General features: G+C 44.0%; 1 long non-coding RNA gene across 1 annotated transcript in view; it reads right to left on the reverse strand.

The window, feature by feature from the left end:
• Nucleotides 1-14049, reverse strand: part of LOC126253329 (uncharacterized) — a 226455-nt gene that overhangs the window by 125808 nt on the left and 86598 nt on the right. The window lies entirely within an intron of this gene.

The raw sequence follows: 14049 nt of genomic DNA on the forward strand, positions 1-14049 counted from the left end.
CTGCTATTTATACTTACGAAGGACTGAGTGCTATCGACAGGGGATGTCAAATTGGTTCCATATTTTTAGATTTCCAGAAGCCTTTCGACACCGTCCCTCCCAAGCCTCTTCTTACCAAACTGCGAACCTACGGACTATCGCCTCAGTTGTGCAACTGGATTCGTGATTTCCTGTCAGAAAGGCCACAGTTGGAAATAACAGACGGAAAGCCATCGAGTGAAACAGAAGTAATATCCGGCGTTCCCCAAGGAAGTGTTATAGGTCTTCTATTGTTCCTGATCTATATTAACGACATAGGAGACAATCTAAGTAGCCGTCTCAGATTGTTTGCACTTGATGCTGTCATTTACCGTCTTGTAAAGTCATCATATGACCAAAAAGAATTGCAAAATGATTTAGATAAGATATCTGTATGGTGCGAAAAGTGGCAACTGACCCTGAATAAAGAAAAGTGTGAAGTTTGGAACGATCACATAGATAATGTTGTGGGCAGAGCAAACCAGAGACTGTGATTCATTGGCAGAACACTTAGAAGATGCAACAGGTCTAATACAGAGACTGTTTACACCACGCTTGTCCGCCCTATTCTGGAGTATTGCTGTGCTGTGTGGGATCCGCATCAGGTGGAACTGACGAATGACATCGAAAAAGTACAAAGAAGGGCAGCTCGTTTTGTATTATCGCGAAGTAGATAATGCCACAGACATAATACATAAATTACAGTGGCAATCTTTAAAACAAAGATGTTTTTCATTGCGACGGGGTCTTCTCATGAAATTTTAATCACCAATTTTCTCCTAAAATTGCGAAAACATTCTGTTGTCACCCACCTACATAGGGAGAAATGATCATCACGATAAAATAAGAGAAATCAGGGCTCGCTCAGAAAAATTTAAGTGCTCGTTTCCCCGCGCGCCGTTCGTGAGTGGAACGGTAGAGAGACAGCTTGAAGGTGATTCATTGAACTCTCTGCCAGGCACTTTATTGTGAATAGCAGAGTAATCACGTAGATGTAGATATCATATGAGAAAAGGGCAAGCTGAGTTTCGCACGAGCTATGTTTTCTAAAACCATGCTAATTCGTGGACAAAAGGATCTTTGTCTCAAAGTTTATTATATTCGAACTGAGAATATGTTCAAGGATTCTGCAGCAAACCGAAGTTAGAGAAGGTGGTCTGTAATTTTGCGGGTCCGTTCTTTTACCCTTTTTATATGCTGGAGTCACCTGCTTTTTCCAGTCTCTTGGGACTTTGTGGTGAGCGAGAGATTCACGATATTTGGAAGCCAGGTTAATAGCCAATGCTGTAGAGTAATCTTTGTGAAATTTAACTGGAATTCCATCCGGACCTGGTGATTTGCTTTCAAATCTTTTAGTTGCTTCTCTACGCCGGGGATGCTTATTTCTATGTCGTCCATACGGGAGTCTCAAAATGGTTCAAATAGCTCTGAGCACTATTGAACTTAACATGTGAGGTCATCAGTCCCCTAGACTTAGAACTACTTAAACCTAACTAACCTAAAGACATCACACACATCCATGCCCGAGGCAGGATTCGAACCTGCGACCGTAGCAGCAGCGCGGTTCCGGACGGAAGCGCCTAGAACCGAACGACCGGCGCATACGGGAGTCAGTCCGATGGTCAAATGACGGGATGTTTGTGCCTTTCTCCTGTGTGAACGATTTCTTGAAACTGAAATTTAAATCTTCGGCTTTTTTTTCTATCTTCAACTGCCATACCAGACTGGTCAACACGGGACCTTAGCGATTACGACCAGAATTTTCTCGGGTTCTCTGCCAGATCTTTTGCTAAGGTGTGACGGTGGTAGTTGTTGTATGCTTCGCACATAGATCTTTTCACAGACCCACGACTCTGTCTAACCTTGGCTTGTCGTATTTGTGCGTTCCCTTTTGAACCTAGAGTGCAACAGCCTCTGCTTCCTCAGCATCCGTCGAATTTTGTTATTAAGCGATAGTCGGTCCTTTTCCATCCTTCGTCAGCTTACATGTCCCGTATCATTCAGTTGTTCAAGATAAAACACCAACTTTGGCAACAAATACTTCAAACGGTTCTATCGTGACGTAGTTTGTCCAAGTATGCCTGATGACAGGAAGAAAAATCTTCCTTTAGTGGATTGATGGTGTTCTAACAAAGATCATGCGTTGTCTGCTTCCGAAGTACTTGAGGGGTAAAGTCCTAAAAAGAGAACTGGAACCTGAAGGATGTACCGAAAGCGAGCGGTTCTAGGCGCTACTGTCTGGAACCGCGTGACCGCTACGGTCGCAGGTTCGAATCCTGCCTCGGGCATGGATGTGTGTGATGTCCTTAGGTTAGTTACGTTTAAACAGTTCTAAGTTCTAGGGGACTGATGACCTCAGAAGTCCCATAGAGCTCAGAGCCATTTGAACCATTTTTTGTACCGAAAGACAAAATTGTTCAGTAGTCGAAAAGGCGAAATGTTGACCTCAGAGTATAATTGAAGAAGGCTGGACTGCTCGAAATGAAGGCTAAAAAAAAAAAAAAAAAAAAAAAAAAAAAAAAAAAAAAAAGAAAACAATTTCCAACATACTGACATATACGAAAACGTGTGTGTTCTCGCGGTTTTCGCTTTTGCCGCTTGAGTCCGCGAGTATTAGCGACAAGACACGGGGTGCCGTAAACCACGTCGTGGGCGCCTGATCTGTCAGTACGAGTCAATCATTCGTCTCACAGATTTACAGATCTCACGTTGCAGGCGGTTTACCGCCTCACTGGAGGGGGTGGAGGGCCGCTCTGTGCGTGACGTCACTCGTGGGGAGCGTTAGCAGGTGCAGCGGAAAGCGCCGCCACCAACACTGGCCCACATACTACGGCCCTGCAGTAATTTGAATCGTCTGCACATTTATATTCAAATACCCCGGGCAGCTGCCGGAACCGCCGGCTACGTTTTTACCCATCCACTCCTAATATCGTTTCACTTTCAGAGTCCTACATAAAGTGACAGGTATTGCCACAGCTGGAAAGGAGTCTCGTCCAACGGGTTGTTGACTGCTGTGTCACACCGGCTCGCGGGTAGCTGAGGGCATGTGTAAAGACAGTCCCGTCCGCTTTACTCGCAGCTGTGGCAGGGAACCACAGCTGCTTTAGCGAACCACAACGGGTTTAGGAACCTAAAATTCATCATTGAACGGAATGTCTCTTTCGAACGCTACGATTCTCATTTATACTAAAATGTAGACTCACGGCCGGAAATATCATGTCCATAATAATTATCCAGGCTGTTATGCCGTGGTCGGTTGACGAATTCTGTGTCGATTCCCAAAGTTTCGTCTCCGACTGCGGGAGACATCTTCAAGGGGGTCCGTAGCTCGATGGAAGGTCCAACACACCCACTGGCTCGCTACTGAATGCCGCTAAATTCCGTGTCCGCGCGCTCCCGCGCCGCGGCGTGACGTCACGTGTTTTGAAAACGTCAGTGCAATTGGCCGCTGTCCGTCGCCGTTGCCATCACCCAGTAGTGGACGGGTGGTACACATCTTCTTTAACACCGGCATCCATATACCGTGTAATTTCCACGCCCTCCTCCTTTCGGTTGAAATTATTTGGGTGTTTGGCGATTTCGATTGCCTCCCTGTAGAGCCTTTCGTAATATCCGCTTGTGGCCGCTAGTACCTGCGTCTCCTCGAAACGAATATTGTGGTTCCCTGGCTGGAAAGCATGCTCCGCAACAGCTGATCGTTCCGTTTCTCCTCTTCTACAATTTCCCTTGTGCTCTTCCAAACGTTTAGAAACAGTTCTTTTAGTGGTACCCACATGAACATCACCACAGCTGCATGGGATCCTATACACGCTAGCTTTTTCCAATGGTTTGCGAGCGTCCTTGGCAGGCTTAAGGTATTCCTGTATCTTCCTGGTGGGCTTGTAAATTACGGTAATATTCCGCTTCGTCAAGATCCTCCCTATTCTTTCCGTTACATTTTTAACAAACGGCAGGAAAACCTTAGATTTTGCAGTAGCCTGTACTACAGTATGATTTCTGCGTGGCTGCCTCAACGCACGTTTTATTTCGGCGGACGAATATCCGTTCTTCATTAGTGCATTGTGGAGATGTTCCATCTCAGCGTCGAGCAACTCAGGTTCACAAATATTTCTAGCTCTGTCCGCTAACGTCTTGATAACACCCCGCTTCTGTTGTGGGTGGTGGTTCGAATCCCGGTGCAAATAACGGTTCAAAAATGGTTCAAATGGCTCTGAGCACTATGGGACTCAACTGCTGAGGTCATTAGTCCCCTAGAACTTAGAACTAGTTAAACCTAACTAACCTAAGGACATCACAAACATCCATGCCCGAGGCAGGATTCGAACCTGCGACCGTAGCGGTCTTGCGGTTCCAGACTGCAGCGCCTTTAACCGCACGGCCACTTCGGCCGGCTGCAAATAACGGTCCGTGTGCGCGGGTTTGCGGTATACTGAGTGGCCCAAACTACCATTTTCGTTTCTAAACACAAGCACATCGAGGAAATGTAATTTGCCGTCTACCTCCTCCTCCACTGTAAACTGAATTCTTGAGTTTATACTGTTCAGCTATTAGTGGAACCGGCTTAGTACCTCCCTACCACGTCTTCACAGCACAAACGTGTCATCCACGTATCGGAACCATACATTAGGTTTTTTGCTGGCAGTACCTAAAGCCTGTTCTTCGAATTTCTCCATAATTACGGGACTTAGGGGGCTTCCCATAGCCACGCCATCCGTTTACTCATAAAACTGTTCATTCCACTTTAAGTATGTGGTCGTCAAACAACACTTAAACAGTTCTGAAATGTCGGCAGGAAAAATTCGATCCAGCTGTTCCAATACATCGTTAAGTGGAACCATGGTAAACAGCCCGGATAATTATAAAGGACATGATTCTCATTTAGCCTTTATGCTATTTCCCTGAAAAAGTAAAGACAAATACTACGGTAGTTCGTGTAATAACTGTTCCATGTGTAATTATCTTGCCATGGAGAGAAGGCAGCAACTCTACAGTGCATCGTGATGGCCAAGGTACATAAAAAAGAGATAGGATATTCCGGATCCTGGGGAGGAAAAAATTACCAGACGCTCTTGCGCGCCGTGACGTCAAGCAGAAGACCTGTGCGTTCAGCAGAACGCGGAAATCCTGGTGTGCATCCAAAGAAAATTATTCGTTTCATGTTAGTATGAGCAAGGTTTACTGTAATTCCGCCGTGGCACAACGCACTAAAATTGCTAGAGAGACGACAAACTTGATTTCTCACTTTTAATTTATTTTATTTTTTTATTTTATTTTACACGTCTACTTCCGTAGGACCAAATTGAGGAGCATATCTCCGAGGTCACGGAACGTGTCTGTACACGAAATTACAACATAAAAGTAATAGCACATAAAATAAAGTGTTTATGAAACAAAAAAAGGAAAGCCGTAAGTTTATGTAAACGCAATCAACAATATGACACAGGAATCAACTTAATTTTTCAAGGAACTCCTCAACAGATTAGAAGGAGTGACCCGTGAGAAAATCTTCAGTTTCGATTTGAAACCGCGTGGATTACTGTTACGATTTTTGAATTCTTGTGATAGCTTATTGAAAATGGATGCAGCAGTATACTGCACTCTGCACAATAGTTAAAGAAGTGCGATCCAAATGCAGATTGGATTTCCGCCAAGTATTAACTGAGTGAAACCTGCTAACTCTTGGGAATAAGCTGAAATTGTTAACAAGAAACGACAATAAAGAATATATCGGACACTTTCACGTGATGGGTACACACTTAAAAACAGTGACATTATCGAAAGCGGCAGCGTAACGTGGTGGCTGAGGCACGTTTCCCACAAGCTGAAGGTTGTGGATTTGAATCCCATCAGGTGCTCTTACACTTTTATTTTTAAATTCTCATCGAAATAATTTTGATCATCATTTTTATTCAGTTAGTTACTCTAAATGTATTTTTTTTATTTCTAATCATCACATTAAATTTTTTATTTCCCCTATTATTTCTCCCCATCATTGTTTTTTCACTTGAAATCTTTGTACTTCTCATTTTAATTATTTTTATTTATCTATCTTAACATTTTAACTTTTGAAAATGCTGATCTATTGGTTATAAAACAAAAGCCGAAATAACCTGTTTATATTGACTGTGCAGTGTTTTTCATTACAAGATCTACATTTTTTTTTCATGGTAAACGTAACATAACCACTTAAAATATGAATTCTAGTTGCACTATGGAAAAAATAACACAGATGAAGATTTAAACTGAAGAAGGGATTATAAATAAACCGAAATTCAAGCCACATGAGGAATAGAAATAATCAATGCGACAACATGAACGAAAATATAACATAACTAGGAAGAAATTTAGTTACAGCTAATACATAGAAAATACAATCACATGGACAAAACTTTCAAATGAAAAATGATCAGAAATTTAAAAATCATAATCAAACTAATTTATTGAATAAATACAATGACCAAACATATTTCGATAAAGATAAAAAAACAAAATTTACTAGAACCTGAAGAGATTACAAACCCACAACCTTCAGCATGGAGAAACGTGTCTAAAACACTATGCTGCGCCAACACTGTGGGAAACAATATTAATGTCAGAAATATGCGAAGTGCCAGAAGCTGCGAAAGTAGAAGAAAACTCATTAATAGATGTGAGAACATTGTGTGATGACTCCGTACTCTCGGATATTCTTCCAGATGCGCTGAAATACATTGCAGGCTACATTGGGCTTAAATGCCAAAACAGTGATAAATCGTTTGGTTTTCCAGCAACAGAATGTGAGGTAGGGGAGCCTAACATAGACGCAACATGAGTTATACCTCGTTCAAGGCTTTACCATCCAAAGCCAACGTGGAAAAACAAAGTGTTATACTTTGAAGGAGAATTTGTTTCTTTTGTGTGCAAATAAAAACAAGCGTAAAATACTCCAAACAATTAGCAATTTCGCCAGAACACTGCCGGATCACGATTCGCCTCAATCGACCTTCAGAGGGACCTCTGCAACGAATAAAGTGCTCACCGCAACAATCAGAGCTTATTCAAAACATAGTCAGCGGGCAGCGATTGCTGTGGGATTCTAGCTCGAGAAAACCAGAATGAAGGCAACATATACACTGCGATGAAGCAGTTCGATAAATTTACTCTCAAACGTTACACATAATGGCAAATATTTTGACGTTCGGCGATGTAGGATCCTCACATTTGGAAGCCATGAAAAAATGTGCCACAAAATGGTTCAAATGGCTCTGAGCACTATGGGACTTAACATCTTAGGTCATCAGTCCCCTAGAACTTAGAACTACTTAAACCTAACTAACCTAAGGACATCACACACATCCATGCCCGAGGCAGGATTCGAACCTGCGACCGTAGCAGTCACGCGGTTCCGGACTGAGCGCCTAGAACCGCGAGACTACTGCGGCCGGCGAAATGTGCCACAAGGAGGAATTACATCTTATGTGACAAACGGCAATGGAAATCCGAAAGAGGCTACATAAGCATCTGCTTCTTCGTGAAATCAGTGTTTCGTATTTCATCTTAATTATCGTTTATTTAGTCATTACGTGTAATATAAAGAGTGATCAAATAGTTTCCGTTCTAAGGCCGCACAGTCCAGAATCAGTATGCCAATCAAGCAAAATTGCCGTGAACATTGAGACTGCTACCGACACGCCAGGTTGAGGAGCCGCGCGGGATAGCCGTGCGGTCTTGGGCGCCTTGTCACGGTTCGCGCGGCTTCCCCCGTCGGAGATTCGAGTCCTCCCTCGGACATGGGTGCGTCTGTTGTCCTCAGAGTAAGTTAGTTTAAATTAGATTAAGTAGTGCGTAAGCCTAGGAACTGATAACCCCAGCAGTTCGGTCCCATAGTCCTTACCACAAATTTTCAAAATTTTTTCCTGGTTGAAGATACCCGTTTGGTATAACACATTGTTCTGTTGCGTGGATAAGTCAGTAACTAGCTTTTGCGCAGCCTCGTCCGACAAGAATCGTCGACCATTCAACGGCTTTTTTAAGGGGCATAATCCCACGGGGGAAGATCAGAACTATAGGGAAGGTGTTCCAGTGTCTCGCACTTGAGTTGGCGTAGCTTCTGCTATATGGCGACGTGCGTTATCATGAAGTTTGCGTAGCGTTGCACAACGGTGTTTTCTACAGACACGTTCACATTCCTCATTCCACGATGAGGAAGTCTATCGGTGTTTTTCCTTCGGAAGGTCCTGTTTGGTCGCATTTCGTAATAATGTTGCCATAGTTCACCTTCCGCATGTAACAAACGCACGTCGGAAAAGCACGAGTGCTACACCAATCCCTTGCCTACTTGTCGGTGCTTATACACCCGCATCAGAGTTTCCCTGCAGTGTTTATACGCTGCGAAAACTCTCTCAAGTGGTAACTTTTTCTTATCACCCATCACAAATCTATCATGGCACTTGATTTGATTTGTCCCACTTGTTACTGAAACTGACCAAAAGGCAGACGAACGAGTAATATACCGCGGCGTCGGTGGAGCAGCATATTTGCCGTGTAACCACGCTGCTGCGCTGTGCTACGGGTCTTTGCTATGACGTCAGCGTCTATTGGTTAGTACTTCGTACAAACTGTCAGTTGCGTGTTGGGAGAGCAAAATCTGACTGCCGATGTAACCTGTCGGTCCAAAAAGATTCGAGACTGGATTAATTAAAACTGAGAAAGTTAAAATGGTGGTTATAATGCTTCTCGTGTTCTACATAGTCTCAGCCGGCCGAAGTGGCCGTGCGGTTAAAGGCGCTGCAGTCTGGAACCGCAAGACCGCTACGGTCGCAGGTTCGAATCCTGCCTCGGGCATGGATGTTTGTGATGTCCTTAGGTTAGTTAGGTTTAACTAGTTCTAAGTTCTAGGGGACTAATGACCTCAGCAGTTGAGTCCCATAGTGCTCAGAGCCATTTGAACCATTTTTCTACATAGTCTCCCCTCACTTGAGCACAACGCACAGAACGTACATACACCATGTGAAAGAATGAGAAAAGTCCTTGTTTGGAATATACCTCTACTTACGCATTATATGGGCATGAATGTCGGTTATGGCGTCAAAGGTGTCCACGCGTCGTCGTTTTTGTTCGGGAGTCAAGGTGAGCGAGAAAAGCTTTGCACACACTTTTCTCTCCCTCAAAATATTCTGGAGAAAGTCTTCAACAGCTACTTTAGAGCTGTTGCACCACTGTGATATGTGACACCACAGCTTTGATGCACTTCGGCCCCACATTCATTACTTAACAATGGCCGCTCACTACGGAGTGCTCGAATGCACGTTTGTTGTGTGCAGTCGTTATGTTCAAGCTGCAACAGTAGTTACTGCGGTGACGTTGCTTGTACACCAGAAATAAATTCAGCCTCGGAACTTTTTGGACGGATTGTGAATCTCTGTACTCGTCCGCAGGTACTCGATGGCATACCTCAAGGTAATTTAAAAGTGCGTCGGCCAACGGGCACTGCCGCATTGGAAATATCTTAGACGTTGTAGCGACAAATAGGCCGGACCCTATCGACAATGTCACTATAGAAACGGGGATTAGCGATCATGATGTCATGATTACAATTATGATTACGAAAGTTAATAAATCAGTCAACAAGGCTAGGAGAGTGTTTCCGCTGGATAGAGCAGGTAAGCTGTTGTGAGCATCTCACTTAGGCAGTGAACTGACGTTACTTAGTTCCAGTAAGATGGATGTAGGGGAAATAGGGCAAAGTTCAAGCAGACTGTAAGTCGCGGTCTGGAGACTTACGTGCCTAGTAAGTGGATAAAGGACGGAAGAGATCCACCACGGAGTAATAACGAATAGCAGAGGCTGTTGTACTCTCGGTTACAAAGAGAACGCACAAATGACGACAAGCGAAGATTAGTAGAGATTCGAGCGACTGTGAAAAGATGTGTACGCGAAGCATACAACAATTACCACCTATTTTATCACACCTTAGCAAAAGATCTGGAACGGAACCCGAGGGAATTCTGGTCTTATGTAAAATCGCTAAGCGGGTTCAAATACTTCAAAGCACTATGAGACTTAACTCAAAAATGGTTCAAATGGCTCTGAGTACTATGGGACTCAACATCTGAGGTCATCAGTCCCCTAGAACTTAGAACTACTTAAACCTAACTAACCTAAGGACATCACACACATCCATGCCCGAGGCAGGATTCGAACCTGCGACTGTAGCTGTCGCGTGGTTCCAAACTGTAGCGCCTAGAACCGCTTGCCACACCGGCCGGCGGAGTTAACTCAAAATGGTTAAAATGGCTCTGAGCACTATGGGACTTAACTTCTGAGGTCATCACACCCTGTAAGGTGTCAGGCAAATCCAACACTTTCCATGAAAACCCTGACATTATAAGCAAATCCAGTAGTATGTCACATAGCTCCGAATAAATCGTGACATTAAATTAACCAAAGTAATACGAGTAACGAGTGAGCAAATGGAATACCACAGACTAACACAAGAATGCCTAAATGCATGTCATACCTTCCCACCGTGAGACAAGCGCAGTTCCGAGGGGAGAAACGAGAACAGAAGTCGAGAGCAGAACCATGTTAAGCTAGAAGGCCCTACGATAAGGGACGGTCACCCACGTCGCCAGCTAACCGCTAGGACCACCCCCCAGCCCATGTTAAAAGCTAGAGCCCTCCAGAAGAACAGTATAGATATTACGATAACACAAAAAGGGCCACACCAGCCGCAAGTTTTAGCGTGAGACTTTTTCGCGTTTCTGTTACGTTGCAAAGGTTAAAAACATTGCCCCACCACGAAAAGTAACCGACAGGACCACCCCCCAGCCCATGTTAAAAGATAGAGCCCTCCAGAAGAACAGTATAGATCTTATGATAACACTAAAAGGGCCACACCAGCTGCAAGTTTTAGCGTGAGACTTTTTCGCGTCTCTGTTACGTTGCAAACTTTAAAAACATTGTCCCACCACGAAAAGTATAACGTTTCTCATTGGATAGACAGAAGTTTTGTAAGCGGAGCTTAAGGTTAACATTGAGACCCTGATTGGTCAGATGAAAACACAGCCAGATAGTTTTTTTTAAACCAACTTCGGTAAATTGTAGTAACGAGAAGTTAGGAGAGGGTTGCTTCGGAGACGGCGAGCTGGATGGAGCTGCGCCAGCCACCGCCCCCTGACGAACACCGACAAGGTAATGAACGCACGCGATGCCGCATTTTTGAGCGCATAAGGCTTCACTCAGAACTGCAGAAGTCTCATCTGTTACACCCCCGTTTTACGTAATACTAGTGTCGATCGCCAATTGAAGCTCATGGTATTCACATTTGCTACTTGAAGTAAAAATCTGAAACGCGATGATTTTTCTGTTATATAATTATTCAGAAGCCACATCAGCCACTGTAATTTACGACAAGTTAGATAAGTAATTAAAGATAATTGAGGGTCACTGTAGACCATTTTGAGAGTTTTCTCTTTTGTGAAACTTAATTTAAACCTAGATTATAGATGTGATATGGCATAGGTCATCCTTCGAGCCATTGTAGAACTTGGAAAGCCATTCAGGAAATATTCGTTCACATTTTTGTTGAACGCAGCTGGTTTTTGTCATCCTGTATTAAAACATTTCCTTTTATCAACAGTGCAATTTATAAACAATGTTTTGTGAGTAGAATAAAATTTCCAATGGTAAACTTAACTGCTTTTTCGATGTTATTTTACCAGCTAACTAAAAACAGGAAAGCCTTGAACCCCTTCCACTAAATTTAGTTAGTATTAAGATTCTTTTACAGGGAGTGCAGTGGAGCTGGCGCTGAAATCATTAAGTATTTGGTTATATCATCGCTAGTCTCACTGAACTCTTCTGAACTCTACATGTCATCTGTGGTCTGGCGTCTCCTTACCAGCAACAGGTCCCAGGTTCAAACTAGTCAATTCCCTAAAAAACACGCTCAGAGCGTCGTTCCGCGAAAGTGGTAGGGAGACACGACATAGAACAACAAACACCACGCAGAATGTTAGAACCCCTAGAACTTAGAACTAGAAACCCAGTTCGGTTTTACAAAGAGTACTCTATGGTATTGATCCCTTACCTTGCGTGCATTTATCGTTAATCTCTCGCCCTGCACAGAGTCTCAAGTGACTGAAAAAAAGCGCAGATGCCTCCAGTATATAAGAAGGGTAAAATAACGGACCCACAAGATTACAGACCAGGATGTCCGACGTAGTATTGGACGAAACGTTAGGAATAGAAGTATTCCATGGACCACGGCCTTATAACCTGGAAGAATTAACAACAGTACCATCCCGTCGTGAAAGCCTTCATTGTATGATTAGAAGACTCTGCGGGGAGAATGTTTCGAAATCAGTTAGACCTGTTTTACACTGTTTTCACCTTCTGGTCGAGATTACGTTCCAAGTGTGAAATAGGGCTGGAGTAACGTGATGATTTGGGTAGCTACATCGTGATATTCCACTGACACTATGGTTACTCTGCGACGTCACTTTACTTCAAGGATTTGTTATCAGTTTGGGTCATCATGGCTATCCCATGATACAATGTTTCTTTTCCAATGGCGATGCTGTGTTCCAAGATGGCAGGGCCCCTGTTCACACAGCTCGTGTCGTCCAGGACTGGTTCTGTGATGGACGAGGATGAACTGTCGCCTCTCTCCCTGTCACCACAGTCACCAGATGTCAATATCATTGAGCCTTTGTGGTCTGCTTTGGAGACGATGCTGCGTGATCGCCATCCACGTCCATCATCATCATCATTAGCTGAAATTGCCACTATTTTGCAGGAAAAATGGTGTAAGGATCACTTGAGAACCGTACATGACCTGCATTTATCCAAATAAAGTGTCAAATCAAAAACACCTTCAGGTATCTGTATTTCCAATTTCATTTTATTTTCGCTATTATTTCGGCGTTACATTACGCCATTTTCACGCCTCCTGACCGACTTGTACGAGTAGGAAGAATCCCACCTCTCGTGCATTCGAAATAGGAGCCAGCATACAGTGACTGGTATCCGTAGATCACTTCGTTTATCAATTGCAAGCCGTCAGACAAACATTCAGACCAAAATGAGCAAAGTTTTTTTGTGTCTTTGATGCTTTGCTTTGAACGCGTGTCTAATGGTCTGCAGCTGATGAACGACGTAATCTACAGATACCAGTCACTGTATGCTGACCCCTGTTTCGATTGTACAAGAGGTGGGTATCTTCCTATACGTCGGTCATGGGGCTTGAAGATGGCGTAGTGTAACCCCGAAACTGGTAACAACAATTTCATATTGAACAGCCGACGTCCCACAGATAAAAAATGGTTCAAGTGGCTCTGAGCACTATGGGAATTACCATCTGAGGTCATCAGTCCCCTAGAACTTAGAACTACTTAAACCTAACTAACCTAAGGACATCACACACATCCATGCCCGAGGCAGGATTCGAACCTGCGACCGTAGTGGTCGTGCGGTTCCACACTGAAGCGCCTAAAACCGCTCGGCCACTCCGGCCGGCTCCCGCAGACATCCCGTATAAAGATGGACTTACAGAGACTGTATTTATCCATTCTGAGACCACTGGAAGCTTTTTTTTGAACGCTAACCGGTTTCCTACGCTGCAGAGCCAAACAGTCTAGTACACCTGCCTAATATCGTGTACAGCCCTCGCGAGCACGCAGAAGTGCCACAAAACAACCTGGTACTCACTCGACTAATGTCTGAAGTAGTGCTGGAGGGAACTGGCACCACGAATCCTGCAGGGCTGTCCATAAATCCGTAAGAGTACGAGGGGGGGAGATCTATTCTGAACAGCACGTTGCAGGGTATCCCCGATATCCTCAATAATGTTCGTATCTGGGGAGTTTGGTGGCCAGCGAACGTGTTTAAACTGATAAGAGTGTTCCTGGGGCCACTCTGTAGCAATTCTGGGCGTGTGGGGTGTCGCATTGTCGTGCTGAAATTACCCAAGTCCATCGGAATGCACAATGCACGTGAATAGATGCACCCGATCAGACAGGATGTTTACGTAAGCTTCACCTGTCAGAGTCA

Source organism: Schistocerca nitens, chromosome 4 (assembly GCF_023898315.1).
Source record: "Schistocerca nitens isolate TAMUIC-IGC-003100 chromosome 4, iqSchNite1.1, whole genome shotgun sequence".
Lineage (NCBI taxonomy): Eukaryota > Metazoa > Arthropoda > Insecta > Orthoptera > Acrididae > Schistocerca > Schistocerca nitens.